This window comes from Procambarus clarkii, chromosome 10 (assembly GCF_040958095.1).
Source record: "Procambarus clarkii isolate CNS0578487 chromosome 10, FALCON_Pclarkii_2.0, whole genome shotgun sequence".
NCBI classification, from domain to species: Eukaryota; Metazoa; Arthropoda; class Malacostraca; order Decapoda; family Cambaridae; genus Procambarus; species Procambarus clarkii.
The window spans coordinates 17766177-17780438 of NC_091159.1; positions in this window are offsets into that span (position 1 = coordinate 17766177).

Here is a 14262-nt window from a genome sequence, read left to right on the forward strand (position 1 = left end):
GCATGGGCCAATAGGACCTTCCTCGCATGGGCCAATTGGACCTGCCTCGCATGGGCCAATAGGACCTGCCTCGCATGGACCAAGAGACCTGGAGCTTGATTTACATTCAGAGGAGAGCGAGGCATCTCAACCTCGCCACAGACAACATGGCGCCTCCGCCAGTGTTGTGGTGGCTGCCATTATGGATGCCAGAGAGACGGTGGAGCGTAATTCGGAGCAGGCAGCGAGCGGGCCCAGGTAAGGAGAGCCTCTTACCCAATAAAACAACGACGTCACCCACCGAATAGCCAAGCAGAAGGCAAGAGCTCCCAAGTTAGAATTTTACTGAAATTTTCTCGTTTCCACATTAGGAGTGAGCGAGCGGGTTGCATACCAAGAGAGGCGGGCGAAACATGCTCCGGGCGTGATGCCTCGTGTCGTGTGCATGCTCCTTAAGGCTCCCTATATGCTCCAGGGCGTGATGCCTCGTGTCGTGTGCATGCTCCTTAAGGCTCCCTATATGCTCCAGGGCGTGATGCCTCGTGTCGTGTGCATGCTCCTTAAGGCTCCCTGTATGCTCCGGGCGTGATGCCTCGTGTCGTGTGCATGCTCCTTAAGGTTCCCTATATGCTCCAGGGCGTGATGCCTCGTGTCGTGTGCATGCTCCTTAAGGCTCCCTGTATGCTCCGGGCGTGATGCCTCGTGTCGTGTGCATGCTCCTTAAGGCTCCCTGTATGCTCCAGGGTGCTCCTCATGCTCATTATCCCATCGAGGCCACACCAGGACGTGTACCTCCCTCACACAGCCCAGACGCTGACCAACACTGCTGATTTGTGAGTGATGGTTGTAGCTCTCAGTGGGTGTGACGGGAGGAGTGACGGGTGGACAGGGGTGTAGGTGAGAAAGGTCTTGACTGGATGGTATCAAGGGAGTGTGTGGAGGGCAGGGGTATGATGGTATGAGGTGTGGAGGGCAGGGGTATGATGGTAACAGGTGTGGAGGGCAGGGGTATGATGGTATGAGGTGTGGAGGGCAGGGGTATGATGGTAACAGGTGTGGAGGGCAGGGGTATGGTGGTATGAGGTGTGGAGGGCAGGGGTATTTAGGGAATAGGTGTGGAGGGCAGGGGCGTGGAGGGCAGGGGTGTGGAGGGCAGGGGTGTGATGGTGTTACGGACCCGAGTCCAGCGTCGGAGCACGGAGCAGTGACGACAACGCCATCTGTGAGTCCGCTCCCGAAACCCACTCCAAATGGACAGCGCCATCTAGTGAGAACGGGATATACCGGCCACAGGTACTGGATTCCCGTCTTAATCAGCTCATAACATAGCCGCTGCTGACCTCTGGTGAGGTGGCGCTTAGACAGCAATGCCATCTATGGAGTGGAGAGGTGGACGTTTGCGTCTAAGCCTGTAAGTGAGGTTCCCTAGAGCGTCCAGTATTAATGACATATCTGATTACAGAGTCGACCTGGGACTGCTGTATTGGACGATGGATCAGTCTACCCAAGGCAGCCAAGGTCTCTTCACGAGTTTGCTCTGAAGAAGGTGTGAGTCACCCCCGGACGAACTCTGCTGAGAGTATTAGCCTGCCTGTGACGTGGCAGTATCAGGAATCGCCTTATCCGGGGCTGGCTGGTGGAAGAGACTAGCCACTGTGGTGCTTAGTGAGGAGAGTGATCAGCGGGATCACACGAGGCTCCTGCCTAGGGCTCGCAACCCTAGTATCGGTCGTGGAGTGGCCTACACAGCGGAGCTGATCGGAACCTGCCAGCTATAGGCTGGATTGTGGTTGAAGGCCTCCATGACGGAGCACCCAGTAGAACTGTGATTTGGCTGGCCTGTGGCCAGGGTAGATTCGCCAAGAGAATCATAGAGGTTTCATCGTGAGCACCGTGGAGCATCCTGTGTCTTCGGAGGAAGACAAGCTTGTACATAATCGTGTAGTAATAACCCCTGTGTGCAACTGTTATATATTTATTTATGGTGGTGGTGAATATATATATAAATCAGAACATTTGTATCCCTCCCCCTTTAATTTACCTTGTGTTACGGAACACACCCCTTGAAAGCCTCTACTAACTTGGGGCCGGATTCCCAAACTCTAATAACATCAGAGAAGAACCCGGTTGCGTCCCAATAGGGCCGTAACAGATGGGAAGAGGTGTGGAGGGCAAGGGTATGATGGTATGAGGTGTGGAGGGCAGGGGTATGATGGTATGAGGTGTGGAGGGCAGGGGTATGAAGGGATGAGGTGTGGAGGGCAGGGGTATGATGGTATGAGGTGTGGAGGGCAGGGGTATGATGGTAACAGGTATGGAGGACAGGGGTGTGATGGTAACAGGTGTGGAAGGCAGGGGTATGATGGTAACAGGTATGGAGGGCAGGGGTGTGATGGTAACAGGTGTGGAGGGTCTGCGTCAATGGAGCAGTCTCAAGAACAATGAGTATGGAACTCGGGACCCCCCAAGGCGGAGTCTTAAGCCCCTCACTATTCAATGTACTTATGAACGCCATTGCAAATATTGACTTTCTGGAAGGAACACAACAAGTGGGATATGCAGATGATGTCCTAATACAAGCTCCCACCGTGGGAAAAATTAAAGTCTATTGAACTCCTTGGAAGGAAATGTATTGAGCTCGGTTTCACTCTCTCCACAAACAAGACAAAAACACACTCATATCACAAGATGGGAGAAAATGAAGAACTACAAATTAATGGTGTAACACTTGAATGGGTTGACCACTATCGGTACCTTGGTGTCACTGTCGGCTCTAACAAGGGGAAGAAAGAGGAGCTCAACCAACTCATAGGAACATGCAAAAGTCGACTCGGGGCACTGAAAGCCATGACCTGGAATGGACATGGAGTTTCTATTGCCGTGCTAAAAATGATGTACACAGCCTATGTGCGCTCCGTCATAGACTATGCCACACCAGTTCTGTGCACCTACTCCCAAAGCGATATGAAAAGGTTCGAAAGCATTCAGACTGAAGCTACGACAATCTTTCTTGAAGTTCCAAGAACTGCCAAAACGTCCAATCTACGAAAGGAGTTGTCCCTCTCCAGTATTAAAAGCAGAATTAAGGAGCTGAATGCTAAGATTGCAATTGGGATAGCCAGAGATCCCCATTACAATGATATTGCCAAGAAAAAACTGAGTTCTGTGCTACTTTCAGGGGGAAACCGGAGAAGCAAAAAATGGCATCACAGATCAGTTTGCTACCTCGAAGAACTTCACCTGCTTGAGCAAGCCCGTGAGCTCCTGCCTGTAGAGAGGTTACCTCCCTGGGAGGATGACTCTTGCAAGATTATCACCAATGAAATGGCAATAAAAAAATCCAACATGATACCACAAGAAATGAGGCACAAGTATCTCGAGGAAATTTATAAAGAAGCCGGAGATGAATTAGATCAAATCTACACTGACGGGTCATCTAATCCTGTCAATGGCAGGGCAGGTGCAGCATACACGGTAATCAAGGATAATGCTTTCCAACGCAGAAATGAAGAAAAAGCGCGTATTGAGAACTATGCCTCTTCAATGCAAGCAGAGCTAACTACCATTGTTATAACGTTGAGGTTTCTTGAACGGAACACTAATGGTACAGTGATTTGCACCGATTCAAAAACAGCACTTCAAAGCCTAAGTAAAAATCGGGTAGAAAATCTTGCAATAGTCGCTGAATTTAAGAGAGCTGTGAGAGTACTTACCAATCAGGGAAGAGTCATCAAGTTTCTGTGGATCCCCTCCCATGTTGGAATATGTGGGAATGAACGAGCAGATGTGCTGGCTGCTGAAGGCTCTGAAGGAGACCATATTGAATACTTCATACCCAAAACTCTACTACAAATTAGAGGTATTGTCAGGCAACATCACCGTGACAAGGTAACTGAGGAAAGAAGGATAGAAGCACAAACCAGTGAATCTGTACGATGGTACAACATGGTTGCAGCTGGCAATCCCAATCATTATGGCCGAAGAGGAGGAGGACGCGGGAGAGAATCAGTAATAGCGAGAATCCGTCTTGGATACAAATATCCATGGAGATACGGAATGGAAACAACTGTTGATCAGCGAAGTTGCAGAATCTGTGATGAGAGTGACGGACACCGCCTTGACCACTATCTACGTGAATGTGAACACCTGAGAGACATTAGAAATATGTGTAGAATAATGAACCCCACATTGTTTGAGTTAGGAAAACACTATTTGTCAAATATTGATACTGTTTTTAAAAGATTTCCCCATTTTACACCCGCAAGATAACGTAATCTTTTAAGGGTTGACAGATGTTAATCTTCTTGTTTGAGGAGCTGTTCACTTGAGACAGTTAAGCAAGTCCCAGCTGTGTCTGGGTACAAGTGACAGGATGAACAACCCAGCGGGTTTTCTTCCTATTGGGGAGTGTTGTATATGCTGCTATGGCGGTGTGTTCACTCACAAGATGAGTGGCGCTGCCCAATATTGTCACTATGGCGGTGTGTCCACTCACAGGATGAGTGGCGCTGCCCAATACTGTCACTATGGCGGTGTGTCCACTCATAGGATGAGTGACGCTGCCCAATACTGTCACTATGGCGGTGTGTCCACTCACAGGATGAGTGGCGCTGCCCAATACTGTCACTATGGCGGTGTGTCCACTCACAGGATGAGTGGCGCTGCCCAATACTGTCACTATGGCGGTGTGTCCACTCACAGGATGAGTGGCGCTGCCCAATACTGTCACTATGGCGGTGTGTCCACTCACAGGATGAGTGGCGCTGCCCAATAAACTCACCCTTCGGGGCAAAATTTAAATTTAAAAATTAGGTGTGGAGGGCAGGGGCATGAAGGGAAGAGGAGTGAGGGGGGGGGGGTATCTCACCGCCCCTGAGGGAGGTGAGAGAGGGTGGGGAGGGAGGAGACGCCCTTGGGGGAGGGTGGGGAGGGAGGAGACGCCCCTGAGGGAGGGTGGGGAGGGAGGAGACGCCCCTGGGGGAGGAGAGAGAGGACAGAGAGCCTCCCGGCACCACTGGACAAACGGCCGCACTAAACAGGCAAAATGAGTTTCTACGCTGGCAAATAAGCTCTTATTTTTACTCTTGCTCTTGACACACTACACGCGGCTCTCTGTAAAAGTTGTCAGCGGCGCCGCTTACTCTTCTCTTATTTGCTTGTTTATACGTCGCTTTTCTCCCGGAAGAACTACAAAAACGTCAACAGTTTCCATAGAATTTGTTAATTCTCTCCAAGGTCACCCGGAGGACGGCCTCGGGGTTCTTGACTGTCAACACTCGTCACAGCTGCAGTGTCTACCATCATTGTCCCCCCCCCCCTCTCTGGATAAGTTGACCTGGACAAAATAAGTACATGGAGAGCCACTTGGCAAATGGAATTTAATGTTAATAAATGCCATGTTATGGAATGTGGAATAGGAGAACATAGACCTCACACAACCTATAAATTATGTGAGAAATCTTTAAAGAATTCTGATAAAGAAAGAGATCTAGGGGTGGTTCTAGATAGAAAACTATCACCTGAGGACCACATAAAGAATATTGTGCGAGGAGCCTATGTCACGTTTTCAAACTTCAGAATTGCTTTTAAATACATGGATGGCGATTTACTAAACAAATTGTTCACAACTTTTGTTAGGCCAAAGCTAGAATATGCAGCAGTTGTGTGGTGCCCATATCTTAAGAAGCACATCAACAAACTGGAAAAGATGCAAAGACATGCTATTAAGTGGCTTCCAGAACTGAAGGGCAAGAGCTACGAGGAGAGGTTAGAGGCATTAAATATGCCAAAACTAGAAGACAGAAGAAAAAGAGGTGATATGATCACTACATACAAAATAGTAACAGGAATTGATAAAATCGATAGGGAAGATTTCCTGAGACCTGGCACTTTAAGAACAAGAGGTCATAGATATAAACTAGCTAAACACACATCCCGAAGATATATAAGAAAATTCACTTTCGCAAACGGAGTGGTAGACGGTTGGAACAAGTTAGGTGAGAAGGTGGTGGAGGCCAAGACCGTCAGTAGTTTCAAAGCGTTATATGACAAAGAGTGCTGGGAAGACGGGACACCACGAGCGTAGCTCTCGTCCTGTAACTACACTTAGGTAATTACACACACACACACACACACACACACACACACACACACACACACACACACACACACACACACACACACACACACACACACACACACACAGGGCCTCGTAGCCTGGTGGATAGCGCGCAGGACTCGTAATTCTGTGGCGCGGGTTCGATTCCCGCACGAGGCAGAAACAAATGGGCAAAGTTTCTTTCACCCTAAGTGCCCCTGTTACCTAGCAGTAAATAGGTACCTGGGAGTTAGTCAGCTGTCACGGGCTGCTTCCTGGGGTGTGTGTGTGTGTGGGGTGGGAAATTAAAAAAAAAAAAAAAAAAAAAAAAAGTAGTTAGTAAACAGTTGATTGACAGTTGAGAGGCGGGCCGAAAGAGCAAAGCTCAACCCCCGCAAAAATACAACTAGTAAACACACACACACACACACACACACACACACACACACACACACACACACACACACACACACACACACACACACACACACACACACACACACACACACACACACACACACACACAGTCCCTCATAAGAGACTTGCATAAGTTGGAGAAACAATCTGGAATAATTGGTAAGGTGCTTCAGTGGACAAGGGAGTACCTAAACAACAGGAAGCAGAGAGTTACTGTGAGGGGCGAGACCTCATACTTGCGGGTTGTCACCAGTGGAGTCCCGCAGGGCTCTGTACTCGGACCTGTCATGTTTCTGATATACGTCAAGGATCTTCCAGATGGTATAGACTCATTCCTCTCAATGTTTGCTGATGATGCTAATCTTATGATGGCTGGGACAGTATGTTGCATGATGGCTGGGGCAGTATGTTGCATGATGGCTGGTGCAGTATGTTGCATGATGGCTGGGCCAGTATGTTGCATGATGGCTGGGGCAGTATGTTGCATGATGGCTGGGACAGTATGATGTATGATGGCTGGGGCAGTATGTTGCATGATGGCTGGGCCAGTATGTTGCATGATGGCTGGGACAGTATGTTGCATGATGGCTGGGCCAGTATGTTGCATGATGGCTGGGACAGTATGTTGCATGATGGCTGGGACAGTATGTTGCATGATGGCTGGGACAGTATGTAGCACGATGGCTGGGACAGTATGTTGCATGATGGCTGGGACAGTATGTTGCATGATGGCTGGGACAGTATGTTGCATGATGGCTTGGACAGTATGTAGCACGATGGCTGGGACAGTATGTTGCATGATGGCTGGGACAGTATGTTGCATGATGGCTGGGACAGTATGTTGCATGATGGCTGGGACAGTATGTTGCATGATGGCTGGGCCAGTATGTTGCATGATGGCTGGGACAGTATGTTGCATGATGGCTGGGACAGTATGTTGCATGATGGCTGGGACAGTATGTTGCATGATGGCTGGGACAGTATGTAGCACGATGGCTGGGACAGTATGTTGCATGATGGCTGGGACAGTATGTTGCATGATGGCCGGGACAGTATGTTGCATGATGGCTTGGACAGTATGTAGCACGATGGCTGGGACAGTATGTTGCATGATGGCTGGGACAGTATGTTGCATGATGGCTGGGACAGTATGTTGCATGATGGCTGGGACAGTATGTTGCATGATGGCTGGGACAGTATGTTGCATGATTGCTTGGACAGTATGTAGCACGATGGCTGGGACAGTATGTTGCATGATGGCTGGGACAGTATGTTGCATGATGGCTGGGACAGTATGTTGCATGATGGCTGGGACAGTATGTTGCATGATGGCTGGGACAGTATGTTGCATGATGGCTGGGACAGTATGTTGCATGATAGCTGGTGCAGTATGTTGCATGATAGCTGGTGCAGTATGTTGCATGATGGCTGGGACAGTATGTTGCATGATGGCTGGGACAGTATGTAGCACGATGGCTGGTACAGTATGTTGCATGATGGCTGGGATAGTATGTTGCATGATGGCTGGGACAGTATGTTGCATGATGGCTGGGACAGTATGTTGCATGATGGCTGGGACAGTATGTTGCATGATAGCTGGTGCAGTATGTTGCATGATAGCTGGTGCAGTATGTTGCATGATGGCTGGGATAGTATGTTGCATGATAGCTGGTACAGTATGTTGCATGATGGCTGGGTCAGTATGTTGCATGATGGCTGGGGTAGTATGTTGCATGATGGCTGGGGTAGTATGTTGCATGATGGCTGGGGTAGTATGTTGCATGATGGCTGGTGCAGTATGATGCATGATGGCTGGGACAGTATGTTGCATGATGGCTGGGGTAGTATGTTGCATGATGGCTGGGGTAGTATGTTGCATGATGGCTGGGACAGTATGTTGCATGATGGCTGGTGCAGTATGTTGCATGATAGCTGGTGCAGTATGTTGCATGATGGCTGGGGTAGTATGTTGCATGATGGCTGGGACAGTATGTTGCATGATGGCTGGGACAGTATGTTGCATGATGGCTGGTACAGTATGTTGCATGATAGCTGGTGCAGTATGTTGCATGATGGCTGGGGTAGTATGTTGCATGATAGCTGGTGCAGTATGTTGCATGATAGCTGGTGCAGTATGTTGCATGATGGTTGGGGTAGTATGTTGCATGATGGCTGGGGTAGTATGTTGCATGATGGCTGGGACAGTATGTTGCATGATGGCTGGTGCAGTATGTTGCATGATAGCTGGTGCAGTATGTTGCATGATGGCTGGGGTAGTATGTTGCATGATGGCTGGGACAGTATGTTGCATGATGGCTGGGACAGTATGTTGCATGATGGCTGGTACAGTATGTTGCATGATGGCTGGGACTGTATGTTGCATGATGGCTGGGGTAGTATGTTGCATGATGGCTGGGGTAGTATGTTGCATGATGGCTGGGGTAGTATGTTGCATGATGGCTGGGACAGTATGTTGCATGATGGCTGGGACAGTATGTTGCATGATGGCTGGGGTAGTATGTTGCATGATGGCTGGGACAGTATGTTGCATGATGGCTGGGGTAGTATGTTGCATGATGGCTGGGGTAGTATGTTGCATGATGGCTGGGACAGTATGTTGCATGATGGCTGGGACAGTATGTTGCATGATGGCTGGGACAGTATGTTGCATGGTGGCTGGAACAGTATGTTGCATGATGGCTGGGACAGTATGTTGCATGATGGCTGGGACAGTATGTTGCATGATGGCTGGGGTAGTATGTTGCATGATGGCTGGGACAGTATGTTGCATGATGGCTGGGACAGTATGTTGCATGATGGCTGGGACAGTATGTTGCATGATGGCTGGGGTAGTATGTTGCATGATGGCTGGGGTAGTATGTTGCATGATGGCTGGGACAGTATGTTGCATGATGGCTGGGACAGTATGTTGCATGATGGCTGGGGTAGTATGTTGCATGATGGCTGGGACAGTATGTTGCATGATGGCTGGGACAGTATGTTGCATGATGGCTGGGACAGTATGTTGCATGATGGCTGGGGTAGTATGTTGCATGATGGCTGGGACAGTATGTTGCATGATGGCTGGGGTAGTATGTTGCATGATGGCTGGGGCAGTATGTTGCATGATGGCTGGGGTAGTATGTTGCATGATGGCTGGGGTAGTATGTTGCATGATGGCTGGGGTAGTATGTTGCATGATGGCTGGGACAGTATGTTGCATGATGGCTGGGGTAGTATGTTGCATGATGGCTGGGGTAGTATGTTGCATGATGGCTAGGACAGTATGTTGCATGATGGCTGGGACAGTATGTTGCATGATGGCTGGGGTAGTATGTTGCATGATGGCTGGGACAGTATGTTGCACGATGGCTGGGACAGTATGTTGCACGATGGCTGGGACAGTATGTTGCACGATGGCTGGGACAGTATGTTGCATGATGGCTGGGACAGTATGTTGCACGATGGCTGGGACAGTATAGTGACCCAACAAGCCATTATATGTTAGTGAACAACACTACCCGCTCTGGCCCAATAGGAAGGCTAAGTCTTAGCAAAATAAGACTGAGAGTTCTGTACCTGCAAATTACATTAAAAATAAGGGAGGTAGGTGGTGTTATTAGGGATTAGGAGCCACCTTCTTTGTGCCATTAACCCCATTACATTACAGGTGCGGTTATACAATGGTCTTACGAGCCCTCGTCAGTAAGTAAATTACTTGCCACTGAATTAAATGTAACTCGGTTAATCAATATTTAACAAATAAATATTTGATATATTGCAATTGCTTACATATAAATTAAAGTATGTATTTGCAATACATCAATTTATAACAATAAAGATTTAAATAATCCAACGTGTCATTGTTTATAATATAATTCATATGTGATAAGATAACAGAATTAAAAGGATAGGCTAAATAATTATTTGTAATTGTATCAATGCTAGCTTCATTATATATATTTTTAGTATTACCAAGTGGTAATGAGGTTATTAAAGATATCGCGAAATAAAATAGCAATAGCGAAAGCTACTCTATCCCTTTGAGATGTATTATATTGTCTCAATAAGTGTTTGGTGATTTTTCATAATGCAGGTAACATGAAAGCTGCACCATTCCTGCCGGGGTCTCCCTGATAGTGAACCACCTAGTGAACGCTGGGACAACTGTTCTCTCTCTCTCTCTCTCTCTCTCTCTCTCTCTCTCTCTCTCTCTCTCTCTCTCTCTCTCTCTCTCTCTCTCTCTCTCTCTCTCTCTCTCTCCCTTTCTCTCTCTCTCTCTCTCCCTCTCTCTCTCTCACACACACACACACACGGGTGGGTTCGTGAAAGAGATATCAGATTAAGTTAATTTCCTCTTAGACATTTCTTGTGTACGACAGGGAGATGACTCCAGCGGTCAGCGTACTCACCCACATGAGCTTGCAGGGTCGAGTGCCAGGTCTTGGCCCCCGCCTTCCAAACATTTATTTTAGTTTAATGCAGTGATTCAGTTCCTAACTTTTGATTATCATATTTACATTTAAAATTATGTAGTGAGTTGGCTTCAAGTAGTGTTTTCTAAACCATTCCACTTAAACATTTTTTACTGAAAATGTTATTTCTCCCTCCCTCCCTCCCTCCCTACCTCCCTTTTACCCTACCTTGGCTTCCCCGATCAATTCCGTGACGGGTCGGGGATCGATCCGCAATGGTCGTAGGGGTTGTGCACCATTCCATCCCTCCTTCCTATCCCAGATCCTTCCTACCGTCATATTTCTTCTTAATGCCTCATAGTCGTACCACTTCAGCCCGTACTCTCCAGTTGTCACAACGTCACAAAAATGACGTACTGAACTGCCCGAACCTAACCTAACTTAACCGAGGACCAACGAATAGAAAACGTGACAGCCCATCAATTTGACGAGCCGCTATGATCTTTAGTACAACGTATTTTGACGTTGTGGATTTTAACATCAAAGTGCGATGTGATATTCAAGAGGTGTCGACTCCCAGACCCCGGGTACAGGGACCCCCGGGTACAGGGACCCCGGGTACAGGTACCCCGGGTACTGGGACCCCGGGTACAGGGACCCCCGGGTACAGGGACCCCGGGTACAGGGACCACGGGTACAGGAACCCCGGGTACAGGGACCCCCGGGTACAGGGACCCCGGGTACAGGGACCACGGGTACAGGAACCCCGGGTACAGGGACCCCCGGGTACAGGGACCCCCGGGTACAGGGACCCCCGGATACAGGGACCCCCGGGTACAGGGACCCCCGGGTACAGATACCCCGGGTACAGGGACCCCCGGGTACAGGGACCCCCGGGTACAGGGACCCCCGGGTACAGGGACCCCCAGGAACAGGGACCCCCGGGTACAGGGACCCCCGGGTACAGGGACCCCCGGGTACAGGGACCCCGGGTACAACATTCCCTCAGTTATATCCAACCGTCAGGAGTTATAGTGTGGATGGTGAAGTGTTTAAATCAAAGTGCCCAGTACCCCTCACAGTGCTCCTCACAGTGTCCCTCACAGTGTCCCTCACAGTACCCCTCACAGTGTCCCTCACAGTGCCCCTCACAGTGCCCCTCACAGTGCCCCTCACAGTATCCCTCACAGTACCCCTCACAGTGTCCCTCACAGTGTCTCTCACAGTGTCCCTCACAGTGTCCCTCACAGTGCCCCTCACAGTGCCCCTCACAGTACCCCTCACAGTGCTCCTCACAGTGTCCCTCACAGTGTCCCTCACAGTGTCCCTCACAGTGTCCCTCACAGTGCCCCTCACAGTACCCCTCACAGTGCTCCTCACAGTGTCCCTCACAGTGTCCCTCACAGTGTCCCTCACAGTGCTCCTCACAGTGTCCCTCACAGTGTCCCTCACAGTGTCCCTCACAGTGCCCCTCACAGTGTTCCTCACAGTGTCCCCTCACAGTGTCCCTCACAGTGCCCCTCACAGTATCCCTCACAGTGTCCCTCACAGTACCCCTCACAGTGTCCCTCACAGTGCCCCTCACAGTGCCCCTCACAGTATCCCTCACAGTGCCCCTCACAGTACCCCTCACAGTGTCCCTCACACTGTCTCTCACAGTGTCCCTCACAGTGCCCCTCACAGTGCCCCTCACAGTATCCCTCACAGTGTCCCTCACAGTGTCCCTCACAGTGTCCCCTCACAGTGCCCCTCACAGTGTCCCTCACAGTGCCCCTCACAGTGTCCCTCACAATGTCCCCTCACAGTGTCCCTCACAGTGCCCCTCACAGTGTCCCTCACAGTGCTCCTCACAGTGTCCCTCACAGTGTCCCTCACAGTGCCCCTCTCAGTGCCCCTCACAGTGCCCCTCACAGTGTCCCCTCACAGTGTCCCTCACAGTGCCCCTCACAGTATCCCTCACAGTGTCCCTCACAGTACCCCTCACAGTGTCCCTCACAGTGCCCCTCACAGTGCCCCTCACAGTATCCCTCACAGTGCCCCTCACAGTACCCCTCACAGTGTCCCTCACAGTGTCTCTCACGGTGTCCCTCACAGTGCCCCTCACAGTGCCCCTCACAGTATCCCTCACAGTGTCCCTCACAGTGTCCCTCACAGTGTCCCCTCACAGTGCCCCTCACAGTGTCCCCTCACAGTGTCCCTCACAGTGTCCCTCACAGTGTCCCTCACAGTGCCCCTCACAGTACCCCTCACAGTGTCCCTCACAGTGTCTCTCACAGTGTCCCTCACAGTGCCCCTCACAATGCCCCTCACAGTGTCCCTCACAGTGCCCCTCACAGTATCCCTCACAGTGTCCATCACAGTGTCCCTTACAGTGTCCCTCACAGTACCCCTCACAGTGCCCCTCACAGTGTCCTTCACAGTACCCCTCACAGTGTCCCTCACAGTGTCCCTCACAGTACCCCTCACAGTATCCCTCACAGTGTCCCTCACAGTACCCCTCACAGTGTCCCTCACAGTACCCCTCACAGTGTCCTTCACAGTGTCTCTCACAGTGTCCCTCACAGTATCCCTCACAGTGTCCCTCACAGTGTCCCTTACAGTGTCCCTCACAGTATCCCTCACAGAGCCCCTCACAGTGCCCCTCACAGTATCCCTCACAGTGTCCCTTACAGTGTCCCTCACAGTACCCCTCACAGTGTCCCTCACAGTACCCCTCACAGTGTCCCTCACAGTACCCCTCACAGTGTCCCTTACAGTGTCCCTCACAGAACCCCTCACAGTGTCCCTCACAGTACCCCTCACAGTGTCCCTCACAGTACCCCTCACAGTGTCCCTCACAGTGTCCCTCACAGTGCCCCTCACAGTGCCCTTCACAGTGTCCCTCACAGTGCCCCTCACAGTGTCCCTCACAGTGTCCCTCACAGTGTCCCTCACAGTGCCCCTCACAGTGTCCCTCACAGTATCCCTCACAGTGTCCCTCACAGTACCCCTCACAGTGCCCCTCACAGTGTCCCTCACAGTGTCCCTCACAGTGTCCCTTTCAGTACCCCTCACAGTGCCCCCTCACAGTATCCCTCACAGTACCCCTTCACAGTGCCCCTTACAGTGCCCCCTCACAGTGCCCCTCACAGTGTCCCTCACAGTGCCCCTTAAAGTGTCCCTCACAGTGTCCCTCACAGTGCCCCTTACAGTGCCCCTCACAGTGTCCCTCACAGTGTCCCTCACAGTGTCCCTCACAGTGCCCCTTACAGTACCCCCTCACAGTGCCCCTTACAGTACCCCCTCACAGTGCCCCCCTCACAGTACCCGTCACAGTTGCACAATGCCCCTCTCCTTGCACAGCATCACGTGTTA